We start from the raw sequence: 27,276 nt of genomic DNA, 5'->3' as shown, positions 1-27,276 counted from the left end.
GGGCATGCCGGATTTTATAGAAGGTTTATCAAAGACTTTTCAAAAATTTCAAGACCTCTAACAAAATTACTTGAAAAAGATGCACCTTTCATCTTTGACAAGGAAAGCAATCAAGCATTTCTAACCCTTAAGGAAATGCTAGTCAATGCACCTATCATGATAGCACCCGATTGGAAATTCTCTTTCGAACTCATGTGTGATGCAAGTGACTTTGCCGTTGGAGCAGTCTTGGGGCAAAGAAAAGAAAAGCATTTCCACCCAATTTATTACGCTAGTAAAACGCTTAACGATGCACAAGAAAATTACACAACTACAGAAAAAGAATTACTAGCTGTGGTATTTGCTTTTGATAAATTCCGTTCTTACCTTGTTCTTTCTAAAACTGTAGTCTATACAGACCATGCAGCTATCAGATACCTCTTCAAGAAACAAGACGCAAAACCCCGTTTGATCAGATGGATTCTACTCCTCCAAGAGTTCGACATCGAAATCAAGGACAAAAGAGGAGCAGAGAACTCTGCTGCAGATCATCTTTCACGCCTAGAAGACCCAGCTTTGGAGGCGACCAGGGACGAGCAAATCAACGAAAAATTTCCCACAGAGTCCTTGGAGATGATGGAGAGTAGACAAGAACCATGGTATGCCGACTATGCTAATTATCTAGCCAGCGGTATAGTCACCAAAGGATGGCCGCATCACCAAAGAAAGAAATTCTTTGCTGATGTAAGGCATTACTTTTGGGAAGACCCTTATCTTTTCAAAATGTGTGCCGACCAGCTCATCCGAAGGTGCGTCCATGGTAATGAAGCACAAAAGGTATTTGATTCAGGATTTTATTGGCCAACCATTTACAAGGATGCACAAAACCTTGTAAAGGCATGTGATGCTTGCCAAAGATCTGGTAATATTTCTTCCAAAAACGAAATGCCTCAAAACGGCATTCTCGTTTGTGAAATTTTCGATGTGTGGGGACTAGATTTTATGGGACCTTTCCCACCGTCAAAAGGAAACAAATATATACTTATGGCAGTCGATTACTTGTCTAAATGGGCGGAGGCCGAAGCTCTTCCAACAAATGATGGAAGAGTATTGGGAAAATTTCTGAAAAAAATTATTTTCTCGTTTTGGAACACCAAAAGCTTTGATAAGTGATAGAGGTACCCATTTTTGCAATCATCAACTCGAAAAAATATTAACAAGGTATGGGGTCTATCACCGGGTCTCAACAGCGTATCACCCTCAAACAAATGGGCAAGCCGAAGTGACTAATCGAGGTTTAAAACGAATACTTGAAAAAACCGTAGGTTTAAATAAAAAGGAATGGGCTGACAAATTGGACGATGCTTTATGGGCCTTTCGAACTGCTTATAAAACCACTATAGGTACAACCCCGTATAAGCTCGTCTATGGAAAAAGGTGTCACTTGCCGGTAGAAATAGCTCACAGAGCCTACTGGGCAATAAAAATGTAAACTTAGACTTAGAAACTGCCGGTAAAAACCGATTTTGTCAAATGAATGAATTAGACGAATTAAGGAACTATGCATACTCTAACTCCGAAATTTATAAGGAAAGAATGAAAAATTTACATGATAAATATATTAAGTCTAATGAATTTCGGGTGGGAGATCAAGTTCTGTTGTTTAATTCACGACTTCGATTATTTCCGGGTAAACTAAAATCTAGGTGGTCAGGACCTTTTTCCGTCACCCATGTTTTTCCTCACGGTGCAGTAGAAATTAAAGCTCGAAATGGGATACCATTTAAAGTCAATGGCCAACGGCTAAAACTCTACCAGGGATCCATTGAGGATGAAGAAGAGGAGATCTCACTTCAAACGGTTAACGAATAAAAAGCATCCACATCATACCCAACATGTTACGAACAAGCGAGTGTACATCAAAAACTGGTAAGTCTTCTAACCATTTTTCGGAAAAAGGGGCATGCACACGAGCACGTAAAAAAAAATTTGCTCGGCACAAGGCCGTGTCCACTGGACACGGGGCCGTGTCGAGGCAACTGTCGGGATAAAACCCTCTTTTCATAACAGTTACCTCATTCCACACGCCCCGTTTCGCCGAAAACGCTCTGGTTCAAGGCGATTTTCCGCAAATTTTCGACGTCGCCTCCACGTTTAACAACATCAATGTATGATTCTATCATCATTAGTAGTTAGATTAGTTACTTGCATGTAGTTAAACATAAAAAATTTGGGGAAAAATCTAGGGTTCTTCAAGTTCATCCGGATCGAACTTCAAATTTTTTGATGCAATCTGTTAGTATTAGTTTAGATTAATATAATAGGAAGTAAATACACTTGTATTGTCGATAGATTTGTTCAATTTCTCACTAAAACCTCAAACCCTTGTTTTTGAACCGAAAAAGATGAAATTGGAAGGGTAAACGGGTTGTTTTGGGAAAAACGACACTTAGGGTTTCATTTTCGGGGGAAACCGCAACTACTTGGCTGAAAATTTTTAGATTTTCAGGACCAGGACGAAAAATGAAGTTTTTAGGTTACAGACGCCTGGACACGGGGCCGTGTCCGCTGAACACGGGGCCGTGTCCAGTCTACTGTTTGCAGTTTCTTTTAAAAATCTCATTGTTTCGTGCTAATTTTTGGTGTATTCTTTCAGATGGCTAAGTTCACAAGGTTCAATGCAAGCGAGCTCGATGCTAGGGAAAGATACGAAATACTTCAAACGAGACCCGAGGAGTACCCCAGGCGAGCATGCACGGACCTGTTAACCATGGTGAACCAGCTGGACCGATTCAACAACATCATTACGGGACCACTAGCAGTTGCATCGAACACTCGGCTCCGATCGGTGCATCAATGCACCATGGAGTTCTACAGTACTTTCACCTTTACTTCGAGGTGTGACCCGTTCGACAATGAAGGGGTCGCGTTTCGGTGTGAGGGGACAAAGTACTCGATCTCCATGGCACAGTTTGGATCTATAATAGGACTGTACGGGGAAGAGGAATCGGGAAATGAGGAAAATACCGGGGGATTACGAGACTTGGATGAAAATGAACGTCAAGCCACATGGGCTCAAATCGGTGAAGGAATCTACAACCCTAGCAGCACCAAGAGTACTAAGCTGAGGGACCCGCTCTACCGCTACATTCACAGGCTTCTCACCTACTCTCTTAACCAACGTCACGACAGTAGTGGCGTTGTAGGGTTGAAAGATTTGGTTGTCCTTCACTGTATCCACAACCGGAAGCCTCTCGACGTTCCATATCTCCTGTTACGAAACATGCATCCCAATCGCCTTGCTCGCGCTCCAATACCTATCTTCTTCGGGGGGTGGGTGTACCGTCTTTTCAAGCATTTCACGCGAATTCCAAGGTCCTTTGAAAGAAGCCCATGGTCGGGGCGAGTTGACTACCACATTTGCCGGGCCATGAACTTACTTTATGAGGCGGAAGACAGGACGGTGAGCTTCCAAAGGGCACAAGGCTATGCATGGAACCCACAGGAGGCCCTAGTTCTTCACGCACCACCTCCCCACTACCAGTACCAACCCCATGGTGATGCGGGTCAATCCTCCTCACAAGGAGGCGGTTTCCTAACTTCCAAAGCTTACATGATCTTTTGCAGGAAAACCTCATGTGTACCAGGAACGCTTACAACCTCGCCAACAACACATACCACCGGGTCGGAGCTATTGAACGCAACATCAACGATATACAAGACGATATCGGTAGCATCCGGGAGTATATGGCGGGGCATGGGGATGGAGGTGAGGATAGCGATGAAGACATGGAGTAGGAGGTTTGAAGGAACAGAAGCGGGTTGATGGCGACCCCCAGGTTTAAGTCCCTTTTTCTATCGAACAGTTTATGGCCTGCATGCCAAGTGTTGAACTTACTTTCCTTGACTACTTTTATTTTCCGTTTTATTTTTCTTTTACTTTATGCTTGAGACAATTTAACTATGGTAATGTAGGATGTTTGTGTGCTTGGTATGGTATTAAGTGATGAAACAGGTACAAGCCGAGGCTTGGAGTGCTAGATCTTAGCACTTATACGCCCAAAATGGAGAAACCGGGGGAAGAAACCTGTCTTTTTAGGCTTACAGACTGTCCACACGGGGACGTGTCCAGCCGACACGCCCCTGTGTTCACCTCCCAGACCTGCTGTTTGGTTACTGTCCTGCAAAATTTTGCCAGGCACGGGGCCGTGTCTAACCAACACGCCCCCGTGTTTGTCTTCTGTAAGTTTTCGTCACTGGCAGTTCACCACGGGGTCGTGTCCAGCGGACACGGGGCCGTGTCCAGACTGCCAGTAACATAAATCTTTGCTTTTTAACACCACATTACACATCCAATCAACCTAAAAATTTATTTTTGGGACACATTGAGGACAATGTGTAATTTACATGTGGGGGGGGGGGAAGCTAAAACTTTGAAATTTTGCAAGTCCTATTAACAAGCCTTACACAAAACTCTATTGGAACCACTAATCACCCCAAATTTTTTTCAAAAACTTTTCGTTTTTTTTACTTGTCTTGGTTTAATTTGAGAATAACAAGTTCTAAAAAGGTTATATTTTTACAAATTTACAACCGATAGCGTCGTGATAAAAAGAACCAACATAAGAAAATTATGAAATGGCATGACAAGCTTGGTTAAAATTAGATTATATATACTTGATCACATAAAAACCCATTCCCACAAAAGTGAGTTTTGAGCCTTTATTGAGCATACAAATTTACATCTTTAGACTAAATGCTCATTTTTCGTTTCTTGTGTGAATAGCCGCTTGGTTCTTACGACTCTAGAACTTGCCACGACGATTCATTCCCGGTCCTTACCAACTTAAACCCAAGTAAGTAAATGATGGAGGCATTAGGACTAACCATTTTTCTTTCTACACCATTATTTTTCAATTTTTTTTACCACCTACCCAAAACCCCCCTAGTTAACCCCTTTGAGCCTAAACCTTTCATTTCTTTACCCTAAAACCTTTTCACCCACCAAAAACCCTTTTTATTTTCACCCTTTATTTTAGTACTAAGCTCGGTTTTTCGTGTGACTAAAATATATATATATATATATATATATAAATGATGATGAAGTTAGAAATAAACAAACAAAGCTATTTAAAAGCTTGTTTGGAGAAAAACTTCGAAATAAAAAGTCACTAAAACAAAGTGTTTTACGAAAACCGACGCTTTTTACGCTTTTCGCCATTTTCTACTAATCCATTCACCCACCTTTAGCCCAAGCCTATACCCAAAAAGTCCTCTTGATATTTACAAAGGTAACAAATTAAAAAGGAGGAGGATTGATTGCTTGGCAAGCTTATGGTAGGAATAAGTTCCACGCCGCTCTCGAGTGATTCACTAAAAATACACCTTCGGCCGAGTGTGAGTGATTTCTCCCGTGAGGTATGTGAACTTGTATATAAATGGAATTTTAAAAAAGGCATGTTATGCCCAAATTAGTAATTTCTCCTATGAAACGTTCTAAACAAATCATAACGAATAGGATTGTAAATAAATAAAAATAAAACCTTAAAAGATCTTGGATTCCCGACACTCTATGACAAGCCAAAAACCTTCTCTTCTACCCATTCCATTTGGGAGTGTGAGCCACATATTAAAGAGTTTTGCTTGAGGACAAGCAAAAGTTCAAGTGTGGGGGTATTTGATGTGTGTAAAATGCAACATATAAATTACATCAATTGAGGCATAAAACTAACCCTTTTTAAGTACTAATGTTGGAAAAAGAGTGTTTTTGTCTTCCTTTTGTATTTTCAGGATAAAATGAGCTCAAATTCGCAAAAGAAGCAAAAAGACAGCTAAATCTAACATAAATACAAGAAAAGAAACAAAAGTGGATTGCCCGACCCCTCAACGGCGTCTTCCCAAGCAAAAAAGAGAAGTCAGAAGACTGAACACGCCCCGTGCTCAGCCAGCACGGGGCCGTGCCCAAGAAGCAGCAGAAAAGACAAACCTATAGAAGCTTCTATCGCCCACAACGGGGCCGTGTCCAGTGAGCATGGGGGTGTGGCGAAAGTACAGCAGGCGCATTAATTGTAATTGCGAATTAAAATTAATGAAGAGAGAGAGTGTCAGACAGGCACGGGGGCGTGTGCAGCGGACACGGGGCCGTGCCCAGCCTTCTGTTCAGCCTATAAATAGGAGTGCTTGGTTTCATTTCAACTCATCCGTTGGCACACCACCTCTCTCACACTTCATCCACCACCCACCACCATCACAACACCATCATCCACCACCATCATCCATTGTCCATCATAGAGTGTGTGAGTCGTCTCGGGATCCAAGATTGATCGTAAGAGTTCTTGACAATCAAGGCCATGTTTGCCTAAGTCTCTTACATCACTTGGTGAAGACAAGTGTTTAGTATAATACTTTTTTATTTTTAATCTTTTGCACTTTTTATTTGGTTTTGTATTAATAACTTTAATAACTAGTTGCTTATGTTGAAGGTGATCTTTCCTTATCGTTTGTCCGTGGTGTCTTGGCATTATTTTACTGTCTATATAAAATAAAAGATTTTCACCATTCATATCTCCACGGTCTATATGGAGGTATGTTGCCTACCTGGTCGGGGGTTAAGGGAACGGTTTGGTAAGGGTCTTGCCCTTGTTCAGCGTTTAGAGGTCCTGCAAGGGACCTGGGTCAAATTTAGTAGGATCTCCTTCAATGCCCATGGGTATTGGATGTCGAGGATCCAAACTCATTGACCCCCTCATAAGTTAACTACTATTAATACTATAATCCGGCTATTTAGGATTGTATCCCTGCTGACTCAGACTACTTAGCCGAGGGTAACGTCACCGCCAAAAGCGGGTCCTACCATAATTTGCATTAATAACTTAATTCATTATCTTCCAATAATCCAACCCTTTAGGATTGTATCCTTGCTGACTCAAACTACTGGGTTGAGGGTAACGTCACCTTCAAAAGAGGGGCCTACTACAATAACTAAGATAATCTCTTAAACAAGTGCAAAAGTGCGAAAATAATCAAAGGTTATACTAATACACGAGTCGGATCCAAGTGATTCATCTTGTCTATCTGTTTTTATTTTTATTTTAATTTTCAGCATTTAGTTAGTTTTTATTTTCTTAGTTTAAAAATCTTTTATAACTTCTTTTTGATTTGATTAGACGTTGAGGATAAACCGGTACTAAAAGCTCTTGTGTCCATGGACGACCTTGGTATCTTACCAACACTATACTACGTCCACGATGGGTGCACTTGCCCATATGTGTGTTTAGTTTTAGTAAATATTGTGTTTTATAAATTTAAAACTTGGCTAAAATTGTAAAAACGGCTTAAATATACATCTAAAATATAACACACTTCACGCACATCAGTATGCCGCACATACCCTCGTGTATCTCTCTGATGAGGTATGTGGCATCATGGGGGTTGACGCATCGTAGGAGTGGCCCTAGGTATGATTTGCGGTATAAGATACCATCTCCCATTTGATAATGGCACGTTTTGTATTGTAGCTTGCGTGCCTCTGACTTGCTTTCGGGAGTCACACCGGATTGCAAATATGCAATAATTGGTGTCATCCAAGATGTTGTGCCGTATTGGATGACATTGACCTGGCGCAGGGGTACTGAAGGATTTTGTGGAATTTCGATGCGTATCTCCTTTGCCAGGTGTTGGAAGCTGGTGGATGCGAGTTTTGAGAGTGCGTCTGCGGATTTGTTTTCACTTCTGTTGATATGTCGGATATTGAATGAAGTGAACTTTGATGTTAGTTGCAAAGCTTGCTCATGGAAGAGGATCATGATATCCCCTTTGCGGCATAATCTCCGCGTATCTGCCCTGCAACCAACAAAGAGTCGACGTGTGCTTCCAAATGTTGCACGCCGAGTTTGATTGCTAAACGTAGTCCTGCCAGTAAAGCCTCATATTCTGCCTCGTTATTTGTGCTTTTGAAATCGAGGCGGATTGCATATGTAAGTTCTTGGCCATCAGGGCTGACGAGTCGCAGACCTGCGCCTGCACCTTCCTCGTTGGAGGCACCATCAGTAAAAAGTGCCCATGTTTCTGAGGAAGATGGTGCTGGTGTAGGATTTTGTGCTTCTTCGCATTCTTGAATGCGATTGGCCGGTACCTCGGCAACGAAATCAGCTAAGACTTGGCCTTTGATTGCGGGGCGCGGTTTATAGTTCAGCGTGTGCGCGCCCAGCTCGATTGCCCATTTTGCTAATCTCCCAGAAATGTCAGGTTTGGATAGGATCGGGCCGATCCTGTAATTGGTTAGCACCGTGATGACATGGTTCGCGAAGTAGCGTCGCAACCGTCGTGATGCGTGCACTAGTGCTAATACCAATTTTTCCATTATTGAGTACCTTGTTTCTGGATCGTTGAGCATATTGCTGATGTAATAGATGGGTGTTTGAACCCCCTCGCGCTCCACTATCAGTACCGCACCTACCGCGTTGTCTGCGGCAGATAAGTATAATATGAGTGGTTCACCCTTGCGTGGTGCGGTTAGAGTTGGGAGTTGTATCAAACACTCCTTCATTTCCCGGAAAGCATTTTCGGCCTCTGCGGTCCACTGGAATTGTTCTTTCTTTAAACAGTTCCGCAGGGTTTTGATGAAAGGATATGACTTAGCTGCATGGTTGGCTAAGAATCTATTCAGTGCGGCTAACCTGCCGGCCAGCCGTTGCATTTCTTTCATCGTTGAAGGCGACGGCATGTGCTCGATCGCCTGAACTTTCTCCGGGTTTACCTTGAATCCATCTTTGGTCACGATGAATCCAAGGAATTTGCCTTCTTCCATTCCAAACGAGCATTTCCCTGGATTGAGCTTTATGTTAACGCTTCGCAGAGTTTGGAATGTACGTTCAATATCAGTGAGCATGGTATCTTCCTCCATGCTCATGACGACTAGGTCGTCCATTTAGATTTCGACACTTTTGCTTATTTGCCCGCGGAAAGTGTCGTTCATCAGTTTTTGATAGGTTGCGCCCGCGTTGCGCAATCCAAACGGCATTTTTGTATAGCAGTAATTTCCGGTGGGAGTGCGGAATGCCGTTTTGTCTTCATCCTCGATTGCCATCTGTACTTGGTGGTAGCCTTTATAGCAATCGAGGAAACACTTCCATCTGAATGGTGCGAGGTTGTCCACTTTTTGGTCGATTTCCGGAAGTGCGTAACAATCCTTGGGACAAGCTTTGTTGAGATCTTTGTAATCGACGCACATGCGCCAGCCCCCGGATGGTTTTTCTACCATGACTGGGTTGGATAACCAAGTCTGGTATTTAACTTCCCGCAAGATGCCTGCGGAGAGCAGTTCTTCCACCTGCTCATTCATCGCCTGGTTTTTAGCGGATCCAAGGTGGCGTTGGCCTTGGATCACCGGCTTAATACCTGGCATGGTATTTAAGCAATGTTGCGCAATTTCACACGGGACCCCAGTCATGTCTGCGGGTGTCCACGCGAAAATGTCTTGGTTCCTGAAGAGAAGCTGCTTCAGGTGCGCTTTGGTGTTAGGTGACAAGGCGTGGCCCAACGTAACCTTTTGTTCTGGGTATCTCGTGTTGAGAACCCATTTTTCTGGTTGGTTGTTGGGGGTAGGCCTTGCTATCTTGGTCGGACGTATTTCGTCCGACATCATGACGTCTTTGCATGCGTAGATTATCACGACCCCCGTTTCGGTTGGGAAACCGACCGTAGAGTGGGGTACGGACGTAATCATATTGAAATCACCTTGGGATTCTCTCCCAAGGAGTACGTCATATTTGGAGGTATGAGGTAAAACCATGAAGTTTACCTCTTCTGTTCGTGTGTGCCTTCCGCTGGTAAGGCGCACAGGAAACGTAATTTGGCCGAGGGGAAAGACAGTTTCCCCTGCGAACCCGGCCAACGGGTAGTCCACTGCTTGCAACCGATCTTTGTCCTCCTGATCGAACTGGTTGAAGCATTGCTCATAGATGATATCGGAAGTACTGCCCGGGTCGATGAATAGACGCTCGGTGCAGTAATGAGCCAGTTGGCCTGTAATAACGATGGCGCGTCTGTCGCGCGGGTCGCCTCAGACTTTTGGAAAGACGACTTGCTCGTCTTTCCAGTCATTGTCCGGTCTTTTTGCCGCCTTGCGCGGCATACCTTTACCTCTGTTGATCATGTGGGTGGAGGCCACGTACATGGTCCTCTTCCCTGAGGAGGTGCCTTCGCCATGAGGGGTGATGCGCTTGTTGGGTTTTTGTCCACCTGGCAAAAGATGTTGCAGTTTCCCCTCTTTTAAGGCTCGCTCAATCTCCAGCCGGAGACTGATGCAGTTGTTTGTGGTGTGGCCCGAGTCCTTGTGGTACTCACAATAGAGTGTGAGATCCTGATTTTTCTTGGATTCATTGGTTGGGCCGGTCGCAAGAACTGTGCATCCGTAAGAAGAACTTCGCTTGGCGACGCAGTGATTTCGGTCCAGTTGCGGTCCCGTGAATCTTTCTTTGGCGCCCGGTTGTCCCATTGGGGATTGTGGTTCCTTGGGTCAAACGGTTTGGTCCGCGGGAAGTATGGTTTGGAAATATCGCGATTTCCAACATCCCGGTTGCGTTTATTGTTACGTTTGGACCCCTGGTGGGAGGTTTCGGCTTGGGGCTGTGCCTTTGCCATATGCGGTTCGAGGGACTGCTGCGTCTGGGCGTATGTCTTGACTGCAGCCATGACATCTTCCCATTTTTTAGGCAAGCCCTCCTTGCCGGAGATGGTCATAACCATCTGCCTGTCCCTGACGGCCTTGATGAAATGGTTTCGTGCCATTTGGTCTTGCACGTCACCTATCTCTAGGCACTCTTTATTGTACCGGACGACGAATGCTTCTAGAGATTCGTCGTCCCTGCGCCAGATATTCATGACGTCTAACGAATCACGTACGTGACGTCGTTGCTGGCTGAAGTGAGCGAGGAACTTTGCATGCAGATCCTCGAATGAGGCCAGTGATGCCACTGGCAAAGAATCGAACCAAACCCTGGCCAGACCCGTAAGGGTCTGGGGGGAAAATTTGCACCAAGTGGGTTCATCCCATAGGCCGTTGCACCCCGCGCCCATGAAAACGTTCATGTGGTCGTCCGGGTCGGACGAACCGTTGTAATTCCCAACGTTGAATGGGAATTTTGTTGTGGTGACATGGGCGTGGGCAATTCGCAGGGCGAATTTGGAGTTTTCGGCCGCAGCTCTAGGGCTGTAGGGCTGTAGGGCTGGTTCTCAGGGCGTTTTGCAGCCCTGAGGTATGTGTTGCGTGGATGAGTGGGAGGTATATAATTGTGTCCTCCCGGTCTGCTGATGGTGTCGTGCGAATCTCCGCAGTATGTATGGTCGTCCGGGTCGGTACGGCCATAACCCTCATACTGGGGCAGCGGTCCCAGCCGGCTTTGGATGCCAGAACTGCGGTGGACTGTGGATTGCCGCCTGTTAACGCCTTGAGGGCCCAGGCGGCTCTGTATTGGGCCCCTGGTGCGGGACCCATATGAGGAATCGTCCTCATTTATTGTGCGGACCTCACAGTAAGAGGATCCGCGGTCCTCATGTCTGCTTCTGGAAGCTGGACGTGAGGGTGCCCTGCCGTCGTATTGTAAAATACGACCAGTAGGTGTGTGTGGTGCCGGGGTAGGCCCGACATGTATTTGCGCCTCAGCGCAAGCTCGGTTATATGTTGCGGCCAGCAGGGCGGCCTGCTAGTCATACCAGGTGTGAGGGTCCATGTCCGGAGGAATCACAGATGCGTACTGTGATAGGTCGTGTCCGAATGTTAGGGATGGACCCCTTTGCGTGGAGGTGCCAATGTGGCCCGGATTTGGGTCTGGGGAGCCGTCCCCACATTCCCTGGGTTGGTGGGGAGTAGATTATCCCCGGTAGTGTTGTTTTGGTGATCAGTCATGATTTTTTGAGAGGGGGAAGGATGGTTGAAAAAGTGCTAAGAGTAGCGGTGGGCACCAATGATGAAACAATGGTTAACCGGGCAGGGTTAACTCACTGGTCTCGTCAAGAAGGGTTAATCCCTTCCTCTCGAGGATCGCTGGCTGGTCACCAGTGGGTTGATCTCCTGCACAAGGAAACAAACCGTGACTCGTAACAAGGAGGATGGGGTGGGGGGTGCTCCTTGTTACCACTCTCCGGCGTGAGAATCAGTAGTCTGCTTGGGAAGCAAAGTATGATAGTAGTAGTAGTGAGAGAGTTGTGAAGAGATACCTCAAACCTGGTTTGGGGTTGGTATTTATAGCCGAGGAGTGAAGGAGGAGGTGGATGGATAGACTGACGGCATGCTGCACCTTTGCAGGTGTGTCAGACATGTTGGCCGGGGAGGCGACGCCACGTCAGTCTGTCGCTTACGTAGTCCTGACAGGCGGCTGCCATTGGTGCTACTTGCTCTGTGGTGTCAGTCCCACTTGATGAGTAGACAAGGTGCGGTGCAAGCCGCATCGCTATCTGCGGTAACTGTAGATGTTCCCGCGTCCTACTCTTCTGATCAAGAAATACGCGAGATGCGGTGCCAGGCCGCATCGTCGGCTGTGATAACTGTTGCTGTTATCCAGCTTCTCTGTATTGATAGAAATGTTCACTAGATGCGGTGCGGGGCCGCATCGCTGTGAATACTTCCGTTTTCATACACCAGATGCGGTGCCAGCCGCATCGCTATACCGTTCTCATATTCCAGGTAAGTCCTCCTCCATCACTGGACAGATTGGATTCAACCACTGTGTCGATGCGTTCCCGCACAGACATAAGTAGGTTGTTAGCTAGTGGGGGTTTTGATAAGGGTAATGGTCACTCGCGGTCGATGCTGACGCGAGATCTGGGACCATACCCCTTCAAGAACCTTTCAGTTAGATATCTCCAACTTTTATATGTTTATATATTTATTTTAATGTAAATCAAAATAATAATACAGTAACCATTCATCAATCATAATGGTATTTAAGAAAGTATGAGTGTTTGTTAATATATTTATTATAAAAAATATGAATCGAATGGATTGCTAAGAAAGGAAGTATACCGAAACGGTGACAAGTTTGAGTTCTTTCCGGTGAGTGATTCCGATGAGCTCCGATCTCCGACGCGGTTATATGTTTTCCGGCGACTCGTGCCAGTGAGACAGAGAAGAAAAGAGGATGGTTGTGTGTGAGCATGTCGAAGGTCCTTTTAGAATGGTGAACGAGTTCGGGTTCTTTTTTTTTTTTTTACTTAGCCTCCAACTACCTCGGGAATTAAGGAAATGAAGATTTATGTTGGAAATTGAAAGGCTCATTCTAAATACACCCTCCCCTAATTACTAATTACACCCTTCTCGCCTATAAAAACATTACATCAATTAATAAATTTATTTAGTTTTTAGTCTATTTTGTCTTTTAGTTAATAATTTTTATTAAGTTTTTAGCTTTTTTGTCTATTAGTTGTCTTTTTTAATCTGTTATTTAGTGATTAATTATATATTACTTATTATTAATATTATTATTATTATTATTATTATTATTATTATTATAACTAGTTATTATTATAACTAATTATTTATCCAATTACATTTATAGTAATAACAAAAACTATAAAAAAATAAGTGCATTCTTACAAAATTATATCATTAAACATTTTACATACCGAGCTTTAATTTACAACATAATATGTAGCAGGTTGTGCTATCCAAGAATTATACATATTTTGACGTGATCAAAATATATTCCCCCAGCCACCCGTATTTTTTTTTTTTTTGAACGGCAAAGATTACATAAACACTCCTCCTAAATTACATCAATTTTACCCCATGTCAGGATTTGAACCCTGGTCTCTCCCTGAGAGACACAAAGCCTCTACCACCTCACCAAAGTGGTGATGGCCGTATTATTTTCTCTCATTAATGTCCATAGGTTGTTTGTGGTGGCAATTGGATACTCTCCTTGCAATTCTACCATTATAAAATGGCCACCAGTCACGTAAGCAATTGAAATTATTTTTTTTTCTGGGAACTAGTGAGTTTTTCGGATATTTCGGATATATTTCGGATATTTTTTCGGATATTTCGGATATTTTTCGGATACTTCGGATATTTTCGGATATCCGAAAAAAATGAAAATTAAATTTTTGGATAGTTCGGATATCCGAAAGTTTTGAAAATCACTATCCGAATCCAAAAAATTCGGATATCCGAATTTCAGGATATCCGATTTTTTGGATATTTCGGATAGGGATATCGGATATTTCGGATCGGATTTTCGGATATGGATAGTTTTGAACACCTCTAATCTTGAGTGTCATCATACTCTTGGAAGTTCACAAATGAACTATGCCTTGAAGGCTCTTGAGTTTAATCTTGCTCTTGATAATTCATAAATAAACTATGCCTTGCTAGCTCAATTACTATAATAATAATAATAAATGATTACTACTAGTAAAATATTTTTAAAATAATAATAATAATTACTATAATAATAATAATAATAATAATAATAATTATTAAAAAGACAGATAAAAAAACAATAAAATGTTGATTTGTGATGTAATGATGTGATGTTTTTATAGGAGGGTATAGTTAGTAATTAGAGGGGTGTATTTAGTAGTACCCAAATTGAAAACAGGGAAGCCATGTAATTATGTTGGATTTCGAAAGGTCAGGGGGTAAGGGAGTTTCAAAGGAACCAATTTAGCACTAAAAGTTGAATTCTAACTAGTTTTTATTTATTTACTAGGGAGAAAGCCTGTGCTATACCCGGCATGCATAATATTTATTGTTTGTTCGTGATAAGACGTCTGGCACGGCCGGTGCATAACATGTACGACAATACGCTTACAAAGGGGCGTGCTTAAACTTTATTAAACCATGGACCATAAGTTGTTTCCTTGGCAAAACTTGCCGGCCAAAAAGAAGTGAAAAAAGATGTCTTACAAGAAAAAAACATGAAACAGAAAAAGGAAAACGCATAAACTCTCGCACGCCTTCCTATCTTATTGGATAACACATAGACCAAACTTTAGCTAACGCATGCCACCGTCATCCCCAATCCCATCACCAGCCAACTGACTGCAGTGAAATAACGAAAAGAAAACTATTAAAAATGGTATACTATGTTTACGTATATATGCATCGAAAAGTAGTACGGGTTTTCATTACTAACACTAAGTGCAGACGGTATACCTTTCATGTGGGCAAGAACACAATTTAAAACATAAAACGATCAAAAAACATATATAAGTTGTGTGTGTATATAAAAGAACCCACACGTCACGGCGGGGGTTAAGTTTAAATGATATCCTGTCATGTTCTATATACATTTTGACACAACAAAACATTTAGAGAGGTCTTTAATTTACACAGCACATAAACGTAAGAAGCGAAAATTGTAATAAAAAGGGCACATTCTCCTTTAATTTAGAAGGCTTCGTCTAGAAGTAATGGTTTCCAAAAAAAAGTTGGGAGCCTATTTCCTAAGTGCACTTACGAATGAATAAACTTATGATTTATAAATATTACAATAAAAGTACTTAGAACAAATGGGTTGCGTAATAACAAAAGTTGTTTCTGAAGTACAAACATTGTCCATTACACCAAAATAGCTCATGGTCCTTAGTTTCAAAGAAAGAAACGGATCAACGGGAAACACAATGTAAGCAGATTTGCCAAATGGGTTGAGTAATAACATTTTCGTATCAAATTGAGTATTTGTTGATGCGTTTCAAACTGGGCCACCATGGGTCAGCTAGAAACATGTCTTGTCTATAAAAATTGTATTTTCATCCAAAATAATAAACGCCGGGAATAAAATGGTTTAATTGTTTTTTGCATTAATCTTTAATCTTTGGCTGATTTTCAGCCCTTTTCACCCGCTTACTTTTCAATTTGCATCTGAGAGCTTGACGATATTGGAAAGTTATGGATCATTTGTTCGAAGATAAATTTCTTAAAATACACTGAACAAATCAATTTTTGTATGATGGCTGATTCAAATTAAACACCATAAAGAATTTCTTAAAGAAAATAGTTGTTACCATGATGGGTATTGATGAATCACATCCAAAATGTCTTTCAGTTTCTTTAGCTGAACTAATTGAGTTGGTATGAAGTATGAACATTCAAAGAAACACAAGAATGAATTCATCATCACTGTATAAAAATAAAAATATTCTTAATAATAAACATGTATGTTTTATTTAAATAACGATTTAAGGAATATCCGTGAGATGAAAGTATTGTGTCACCATCTTTTTGTGGAAAAGCTAAAGTGATTGTATCGTTTGAACATGACACAATGGAACCTAAATGAAAATTAATCATGATAAATGAAAAGATATCCTTTTTATCTTTTAATCCCATATTTAAGAACTACAAGCACTGTTGGAGTGAATCAAATTAGACTCCAAATTGTTGTTTAATCAAATTAGACTCCAAATTGTTGTCTAAAAACACTATTGGCTTAGGAACCTGCATTTTCAATAAAAGAAACCAGTCATGTTTCATTGAAATAAGATCACTTCGGTTCTAAGTAAAGGACCATTTCCTTGTTCTTATTTTTTTCCAAATTAATGAAAAATAAAAAAAAATAAAATAATAATACTGTACCTGCTAGACACTGAAGTCGATTGCACAAAACAAGTATATGATTTCTGCTTAAATATGTTCACAGCTAAGATTAATCGTCTTCATACTCCATATTATGCAACATACTAACTAAGACAACACACACAAAAAATCAATCGACAATTTCAAACGACCACTTTGTCATTAAGATTTAGCAGCTCCACATCACTATCATCTTCATCGTCTGGCAGTTCTGTAGGATTAAAAAAAGCTAAAAACTTTCACTTACACAGTACATATACATACATAATTGATTTTTCATATTCAGTTCGAAACATGGATAAATCGGAATCATTACCTGCGAGGTGGCCAGTGACGGTGGCAATACGCAATGGTGACGAAATCTTGGTTGCACCGATGAGATGGCAGTTATGGCTGTGGCGAAAAACAGATGCGGCATAGGTAGACGACGGCGAACAGAGGCGGTGGTGATGCTGATTGCACCGTGCACGGTGGTGATAGCGGCGGCGACAGAGACGGTGGATTTGTGCGCGCCGGAGGCTCATAAGAATTTGTTGTGGCTTGCGGGAACCATTTGAACGGTTGTATAACAATCGTTTAATAGCTTGAACATATAATTGAACGAAGGGTCAGTTTTAATTTGCGTTATTACTCCCACCATTGAATTCTCATTCAGTGGCGAAGCTTGAATTTTTCGGCCGGGGGGGGCGAAAACGTATATACCCAAAAATTTCTATAGAATCGGGGGGGGGGGGGGGGGGGGGCGAAAACGTATATACACACAAATTTCTATACAAAAACTACATATATAACACTACTGAGCGAAAAATTCGGGGGGGCGGGCGCCCCTCCCCGCCCCTCTTATCCTTCGCCCCTGTTCTCATTTAATAGTTGGCTTTCTATCTTCAACTCCCAGTTGTGAATAGGGGCAAAGATGAAATAAAATTAAATTTTATATTACAAGGGAAGACGAAAATGAAGTTGTAAAGAGGTCGGTTAGTAGCAGATAGGGATGAGCATATCGGTATCCGATACCGAACCAATACCGATACCGCCTAATACCGATCCCGAATTTCACCCAAACTAGGTACCGATACCGATACCGAAACATGTCGGTTAGGTATCGGTACGGTACGGTATCGGTATTATACCGTATTTTGAGGGTCGGTATCGGTATAATACCGATACCGTACCGTACCGATACCGAAAACGCCAAAAAGTAGATACCGATCGGGATCGGGATCGGGACGGGATCGGTACGGGATCGGTATGGGATCGGTATTCGGTGGCATATGCTCATCCCTAGTAGCAGATGGAGGCCAAGGTCTTTTAAAGTGAATTATGACCATAATCAATGACCATAATTAAATAAATGATATGTTAACTTCATAAATGTTTTGCCCAAGTAAAAATACCATTTTATCCTTTATAAACTTAATTAAGTTGTTGTATCTTAATCATACAATATTGTAATTACTTAAATTTTACCGTCAACCTTCTGAAATGCTTTATAATATAGTAAATGGGTCAAATTTTGTTTATTTCTGGCCCCTTGTTAATAGGCAATTACAACTTGAAAGACACAAATGTATTTAAGAGGCTAATAATGAAGGTTGTAAAAAAGTTGATATAACTAAATTTTTAAGTATATATAGATTATTATTATTCTTAATTTATAAAAACAAACAAAACTTTTAAATTATCAATTTAATTAATTTAATTAATTAAACTTATAGATAAATAAATAACCATTTCTATACGAATAAAATTAAGGATGAACGATAAATTATTTTTGCGAAGCTCACGAGTTTCGAGGGTTAGGATCCGAATTCTAAACGGGTCGGATTTTGAAAACCCATTTTGACGGATGTTACATTAGTAACATTCAACTGGTTGGTGGAAGATTTGAAACCATGATTCTCATACTCCTCACCTATAGCATTTGCCATATCATTCCTTACCGTGTTGACTTCAAATTTATCACCAGTTCCCGAGCCTTTCCAACCTCAGATGTCAACTCCATTAGAGGTAGATTGTTCATGAATCTCTATTTCATTTCCACCCCCACAAAAGACTTGTACCTAGGGGTGCAAACAATCCGAGCCCGAGCTCGACCTAACTGCTCGAGACATTAGTGTATCAACAGACTCCGCCTTGGATGATGTCGCAATTTTGTCTGGTCTTCAAACTCTTCAATCCTTCATACCAAAAACCCACTTCCGATACTCCTTACGATGTTCTTCAAAACTTTTCTTTGGTCTTTGATCGGTGGTGATCGATGGTTTCATATACTTGAATCTTGAGATAAACGCTTTCTTTGTCCTCTCGGCTATTTCTTTCTTTTCCAATTCTCTCCAATTACTTTCCCACATTCTGCCGGAATGAATCTCAAAAGCAAAAAAAAAAAAATTCTAACCCTCTGAAATTGCATTGCTTGTTCTCGATCTTCTCGTGCAGGAATATTTTGTTGAAGAATAATATCTCATTGTCGTACTATCAATACGAATCATCCGAAAACGTGAACAAAGTGCATCCACGGTTCGGATGGCCTCACCCCTACACATACAAAATTGTTGGAAAACTCCTTCCCCAAAGGGGTGCGTGGAAAACGGAGCCCCGTCGTCGGTCACTGTTACGATCCATGATTCACATAACGCAATGTCTTCTTTTACGGTCCATGGATTAACCGCCATTTTGAAAAGATTTGTGAGAGAGTAAGATGAAAGTTGATAGATTTTGAAGGTAAAAAATGGATGAAATGGTGTAGATTATAAATAAGAAATTGAGAGAGTTTGGATGAGTTGGTGTAAAAGATGAAATGGTGTAGATTATATATAAGAAATTGAGAGAGTTTGGATGAGTTGGTATAAAAATGGGTATGAAAATATGTATATATAATGATAAAATTTAAATATTTTTTTAAACTAGTAACCGCTATATTGCACAAAAGGGCTCGTCACCTTTGTGGGTGAGGCAACGAAAGAGACAGAGACGGCCAGGGGGTGTAGCCGGTCCTTGACGGGCCAAGCCGAGCCGGGGACGGCCCCCATACCACCAGTCTTATTACTTGTTTTACACACCATAAAAATGATAAAACCAGAGAAAAGTCTTGGGTGATGAAATTGGATACATAATTGATGGAATTTGGGATCTCGCACTTAGGCCATACCGTCTACGGTTGTTTACCATATCGCGGTACTCGTCGAGACCATTTTGTCTGTTGCTTATTGTCGTGTAAATCTACTTGTAGCCAAGCTACATTATATTTTCTAAGTTTGTGTATTTTCTGTAATGTGTCACTATGATACATAATTAATAGAGGACCGACATATCTGTTTCCTAGCCCAGACTTTGGTCATTGGTTTCAGTTAGACCTGGCAAACGGGTCGGGTCGGGTTGGGTCGGGTCATGGGTCAAAACGGGTTCGGGTCGAAACGAGTTCGGGTCAAAACGGGTCAATTAAAAAATGGGTTGTTTTGGTTCGGGTCGAAACGGGTTCGGGTCGAAATGGGTTCGGGTCGAAACGGGTTCGGGTTGGAACGGGTTCGGGTCAGAAAGGGTTTCGGGTCGGGTCGGGTTGGTTAAAAAATGTTTTTTTTTTTAAATAGGGACCACACCTCTTCACTCATCTATTCCGTTACCTCGTGTATTTCATTCTCTAGTCCACTCCATCACCCCGTTAAAAAGAGTTAAAAAGGTTTTGTCTCATCACCCCCCTAAACGTCGCCAAGATCGCAAAAAAGGTGTTGTTCATATCAATCTTTGTTTCTTCATTCTTCTGATTGGATGATGTTGAATGAATTAGTGATGATTCCAGTACTAATTTGAACATATTATTATTTTTATTATTATATTAAATTTTGAAATGATGTAATTAGGATTTAGGATCCTGATCGTTGATTTATTAGTGTTTTTTTGAAACGGTACTGTTCGAAACGGTACGGGTCGAAACGGTTCGCATCGAAACGGTTCCCGTCAAAACGGTACGGTTCGAAACAATTTGATTCGAAACGGTACTGGTCGAAACGGTTCGATTCGAAATGGTACGGGTCGAAACCAAATGGAACTTGGTTAGTGTTTAGTGATCTTATGCTTTTTTGTTGTTCAATTTCTTTACAGATCTTATGATTATTTAATTTTAAGTGACTTAAATGAGACTTGCTTAGCGTTTAGTGATTATTTTTCTCAAATCGCTTTAAACCAAATGGAACATATTATTTGGTGAATTCTTTTCCTCACTGTTATATCTCCTACTTACGTTAAAATATCATCACTAGATAGTAAGCCGGATTCATATATGTTGTATGCAGGTCATTTAACTTAAAACTTTTTATAAACCGATTTGACAAAAATGGAACAATAATAAAACGATACGGATCGAAACGGTACGGGTCGAAATGGTACGGGTCGAAACGGTACAGGTCGAAACGGTACGCGTCGAAAAGGTTCGATTCGAAACGGTACTGGTCGAAACGGTACGTACGAAACAGTTCGCGTCGAAACGGTACATGTCGGAAACGGTACGCGTCGAAACGGTTCGATTCGAAACGGCACTGGTCGAAACGGTACGTACGAAACAGTTCGCGTCGAAACGGTTCGCATCAAAACGGTACTGGTCGAAACGGTACGGGTCGAAATGGTACTGGTCGAAACGGTACAGGTCGAAACGGTACGCGTCGAAACGGTTCGCGTCGAAACGGTTTGATTCGAAACAGTACTGGTCGAAACGGTACGGGTCGAAACGGTACGCGTCGAAACGGTTCGTGTCGAAACGGTACAGGTCGAAACGGTTCGTGTCGAAACGGTACGGGTCGAAACGGTAAGAAATTCGTCCCGACCCGAAACCTGCCCGTTTCTTTAAGACACTGACCCACATCGACCCATTTCTTCAATGTTGTCGACCCGTTTTGACCCGAAAATAAAAAGATGGAATTTCAAGTGACCCATTGTGACCCATTTAGTTAAAATACCTTACCCAAACCAACCCATATAATTTTAAAAGTAACCCAAACTAACCCACTTGGAAGGCTTTGGGTCAAGAGTGCCCCCTCTAAGTTTCAGTTGTTAATGTAGATATAACTGAAGTTAAAATAAAAATGCATCTTAAATTACTTTTTTTTGACCATCGTGTCCCCAGCATTTTTTTTTTTTTTTGAACGGTGACTTTCTTTTTGAGTGACCCATTGTTACACCGTCTAAACGGAGGCCCTAGCCAAGATCTGCCCAAACTACGTTCTCTTACCGGTCTAGCGCTGGGTTGCTTAGACTTGGTTACGACGCTCCTCCGGAAACCGTACTGCCTCCACACGAGATGCCTCGCTAAAGTAACAACCGGATGAAAACCGGTTGCGGCTCAGGATCGAACCCCCTCGGTGGATTTGTCACCATCATTGCCCAATATCCATACCAATATGACACAAGTGGGAATTAAACTTGAGTCACGATCATGTTTTAGCAACAGCCTTTTATACCTTTGATTTGACTAATAAATCACTGGCTCAAATCATAAAGATTCGTTGATCTTCGTATATTTATTTAAAGTTTGTTTTTCAATTAAGCTTTGGCCCAAAAATAAGTATATTGGGGCCGTGGGGGCACTTTTTGAATTCTGGGTATATGGAAGCCCACATAATTTTAATTTATTTTAGGCTTATTATTATGTGGCGGTGAGGCTATAGGTTGCTTTGTGGACCGTGGACTGCCCAAGTTTATGAGCTAATTTTAATTAAAATATTATTTTATATTTAAATGAGAGTTGTGCTTGCATTTATTAGTTTTTACAAGTGTAGTGTTTTTTTTTTTTTATGTTTTTATCTTAACCAATCATAACTAAAAGCGTTTCTGGTTCTTAAATCTGATTTTTGCCGAGTCTTAAAAATTTCTTGTTCCGCCAGCCATATTCCTTTTTTTTAAATTAACTTCATTAAAACAAACGCCACCGATCCAAAAGGGCAAGAGGCCAATACAAGAAAACCAACCCCCCCCCCCCCACACCCAGCCCAAACAGGCAAGGAACCAAACAATTACAACTTGTACAATGGATATTTACATAAGTCCTCCACACCTCCCATTGTATGAATCTAAACGTAGACCTATTCTTCAACCACATATAGCTTTTCGGTTTGACTTCCCCCATAATATCTTGAGACGAAATCCTTTTATTTTCGAATACCATATTGGAAAACATAAAAAAGGGCTAGTGAATTGATTTTTTTTTTAACTTGTTAATATGATTAGTTAAATCACGTAAGGTTTTAATAACATATAAACCCCGCGTTTAATTATTAGACTGTAAATTTAACGCGTCATTTTGTTTTGTTTTGGATTGATGGAACAATTTCTTGCTTTTTTTTTTTCTTCTTAAAATAGAATTACATAATATTTTATAGACTACAATCATTTCATACGTTTTTATATACATGATGCAGTATTGTTCTCGAAAAATGATAATGCTTCACATATTTGTCTTGTCAAATGAAGAATGTTTCGGTTATTCTAGCAGGGTTGAGATTCTGTACAAACAGTGCTAACTGTAAGAATCGTAAAAACAGATCTGAACCATTAATAGTTTAAATTAATTGTATGGTTGATTATAAATAAAACCCTTATAATTAAAAATTAGTACTAACAAGTTAGGGTAATTATGTAAAATTGCTAGTCATTTGACATTTTCAATTAAATACAAATTCCACCAAGGTTTTTTAAACTAAAATAACTTTTATATACTTCATTATTTAAAAAAAATATACCATAAAATCAAGTATTTTTTATCTTTAATATGAGTACCATATTGCTATACTTTTTTTATTTATAAAAGTAACTTTTAAAAAAGTTACCAAAAGTTGTTTTATAATTATGGTGATAATGTGTTGATTATGTGTTAATTACAATATAATTGCCCATCGAGATATATCATAAAATTTGTTAAATATTCTTCCCATAAGATTTTATCCTGCTTGAAGGTGATTTGAATAAGCACTTTGAAAACTAACCAACACGTGTATTAACAACACTTTAAAAACATACTAGCACATATGCTAACAACATTTTAAAAGCATATCAGCACATGTGCTAACAGAACTTTAGAAACATACCAGCACATGTGTAAACAACACATTAAAAACATACTGAAAAAAATAAGTAGCACATGTTTTAGCAGCACTTGAAAAACAAGCACAACAGGGAATTAATTTTGTTTTTTGCTGCACTTGAAAAACAAGCACAACAGGAAACTAAATTTATGTAAATACACATGCTAACTGCGTAATGGAAAATTAATTTCAAGTTTTTATTTTAGTTTATCTGTTTATTTCTTTATTTGAATTCTTGGTACTTATCTTTATTGACTTTTATCCTAGTTTAAAACAATCATATAGTTGTAATAATTCGTTACAAAGTGCTGATTAACAAATTGTCTGTTGTTGGCGGAGATTGTGCTGATTAACAAAGTGTTGAATAACAAAGTGCCTATTGTTGCAATTTGTGAAGATTGTGCTGATTTACAAAGTGCCTGTGGTTGGAAATTTTCAAATTTTGATTTGAAATAGTGCATGAACATAGGGGATAATTAAAATTTGGAATTAATTAAATTCAAAAAATTGAGTGATAAAGTCTAAAATACCCTTGTCTAGTTTTTTTAATGAATGACACATGTCTAATAGTGGTTAGTTCTTATAGTTCTTACATATATTGAGGTTTGTATTTGATCCCATCTCTATTCTAGTAATACAATTTAGCATGTTAATCGCGGAGAAAAAGTTTTAGAATTTCGTAATTGTGCATAAAACGCAACCCTTTCATATGTGTTTATACTTAAAGAATGTTATTCTCCAAGAATTTTAATTCTTCGAGTCTTTGTCTTGCCAAATATATGAGATACGGATCGATTATTCTTGATGATATTTTCTACGATGCTAATCAGATTAAAATAACTATAATCCCATTAGGAGATGATTACGAATATGGTTGTCTTATGATTTATTTTAACAGCAAAATTGCTTAATATAAATTATAATTTATAACTAATCTTTCTTATACTAATAAGCAAAAATCTTTTTTGAACACATGTCATTCTCTGGTAATTTCTCACTCTTATTTTTTTTATTTATCTCTTTTATTAAATAATAATAATAATAATATTAAACATCAATTTAACTAAATCTATTTATCACTTTTGTTTTCATAATTTGAAATTGATTTCTTTTTTAACTCTAAATATTCAATCTTTGGCAATTTAAGTCTAAAGTTTCAATCTTTGGTATTTTAACCACTTTGATTAATTTGATTTTTCACTTCTAATTCAAAAATTTTTCATCTTTTGCAATTTAACCCCTTTAATTTTTTTTTTACTTTCAACCCAAAGCTTTCCATCTTTCGCAATTTAATCTCAACACTTTTTTTACTTTCAACTTTAGTCTCTTATATACTTTTCATCTTTCATAAGTTCTCCGTTTAACGTGCCGTTCTAAATTTCCGAGTTAACACGCCGCAACGTACGTGTGGGGTTCAACGTTTTTTCATCTATTTTTTTCCTGTTTGACATGTTCGTCGCAGCGCGTCTATTTTTCCCGTTTGATAGGTCTGTCGCAACGTAGATTAATTATTTTTTTCTCGGTTTTACACATAGGCTCGTGGTCATGTGAGAAACATTTGTCTTTCATCTAACGTGATATATGACTAATGAATCCCCCGCCGCATTGCGGCGGGTGGTAATTCTAGTCTATATAATATACTAGGTTTTAACCCCGTTTATTACACGGGTTGAATAAATGAATTTTATATACCAAATAATAAAACATTATCTTTTTAAAAGCCTCCTTTATTGCACAGGTTGAAGATATTTAATTTTATATATTAAATAAAAAATAAGTTATATCTATAAGAACCATATGTATTGTACAGGTTGAATAAATGTAATATTATATAGCAAATAATAAAAAAACATCTTTAAAACCATTGTGTTACACGGGTTGAATAAATGTAATATTGTTTACCAAATAATTAAAAAAGTTATATTTTTAAAAACCCATATGTATTACATGGGTTGAATAAATATAATTTTATATACCAAATAATAAAAAAATATATTTAAAAAAACTAACGGATTTTTTTATATTTAAAGTAGGATAAGACTGAATATTAATCTGAACTAACAGATTTTTTTTATATTTAAAGTAGGACAAGATTGAATATTAATCTTTATTTGTTTAGTTATATAAGATTGAAAAATCATATGATTGAATAGGTGGGAGGTTGTATGATGATAAATCGGTTAACCGTACTGAATGATAAAGATAATAATGATTGTTGAACAAATTAATTAATCGAATTTAAGAGAAACATTTGTGATGTTATGTGGATATTTTTTTAAATTATTTGAAAGTTAATATCAACTTTAGAATTCATATGAATTCTTATTAGATTTGATTAAATATTATTGATAATAAAAATTTGTATTAGATTAGATTTTAGATTTGAATAAATAATAATAATAATAATTTGAATTAATTTAGATTAAATATTATTATTAGTATTATTAATAATTTTAATTAATTGAATGAGAGAATGACAAGTGTTCCAAAACAGGTTTCTTTTATTATACAGTATAGATTTTCTATATTTTATGTAAATAATTTATAACTTATCTATATAATATATTTTATATATTTTATGTAAATTAGTTCCAATTCTGTCCAAATAATTAATATCACATTTTATTTATTTTCTTTCTATAACACTTCATAGAGGCAAAGAAGCCTCGAACTAACATCATCCGGTTAAAACAACTCAAAGTAAACCACTTTATCAAACATATAAACATATCACGTCTACCACCACTTGATCTAGAGATCATTGGAAATTCTAAATGCAATTATATATGAAACCTACATTGCAAATCAAGGATGTTCTTTAACTATCTTTGTGTACATAATTTGATCGTTTTCCAAAATTTTCTCGAAGAAAATTAACCATATCAGAATCAACTCAAGTTGTGAATAGATTTTCTAATATACATCTGGTTCGGGCATTGCAAAACACATAAAAAACACAAAGAGCATGAGAAATCATGCGATAGTTACGTTGTCCGGTCGATGTCAACAAATACTAAAGACGATATATACAGAGAGAATATTAGGGTTTGCAACTTCTCAGGAAAACCAATAACGGGCTATAGTTATAAAATGGGTCAAGTCTTTAATTAAATTAATATATAACTGAAATGTCATCTAAACCGGGTCCAATTAACAAATTAAGCCTCCATAAACCCAACAGTCTCCTACTTGGAGGCTTGAGGCCGGCTGAGAAAAAGAGCAACAATTTATGGGCCTTGTCCATGCAGATGGCAAAAACCATTGAAAAACTTTATAAAGTTCTAGCTCATGTGGCTGCACAAGGCTTGCAAATATCAAACTAACAATCTTCGGCAAATACAACGTCACCAATACATGTAAGTGAGTTGTTTTTATTGACATGTTAACGCTTTAATATTTGCCTCTTTGTCGGATACATTTTGTAGGTAAAATATGTAGACAATCATGTTGGATCTAATCATGTCACACCCCAACCGATTGTGACAACCCTCACCAAACCAGGTATCCGTACAAATTAATTAATATTTAATTAGTGCTTAATTGTTGTGCTTGATTACAATTACGAATAAACTGCTTTCTGTTTTCTGATACATACATACTCATGCATCATACTGTATCACTGTCACTCCATTACACACAAAACTATAGTGA

This window comes from Helianthus annuus, chromosome 14 (genome assembly GCF_002127325.2).
Source record: "Helianthus annuus cultivar XRQ/B chromosome 14, HanXRQr2.0-SUNRISE, whole genome shotgun sequence".
NCBI lineage: Eukaryota > Viridiplantae > Streptophyta > Magnoliopsida > Asterales > Asteraceae > Helianthus > Helianthus annuus.
This window is presented reverse-complemented; position numbering follows the sequence as displayed.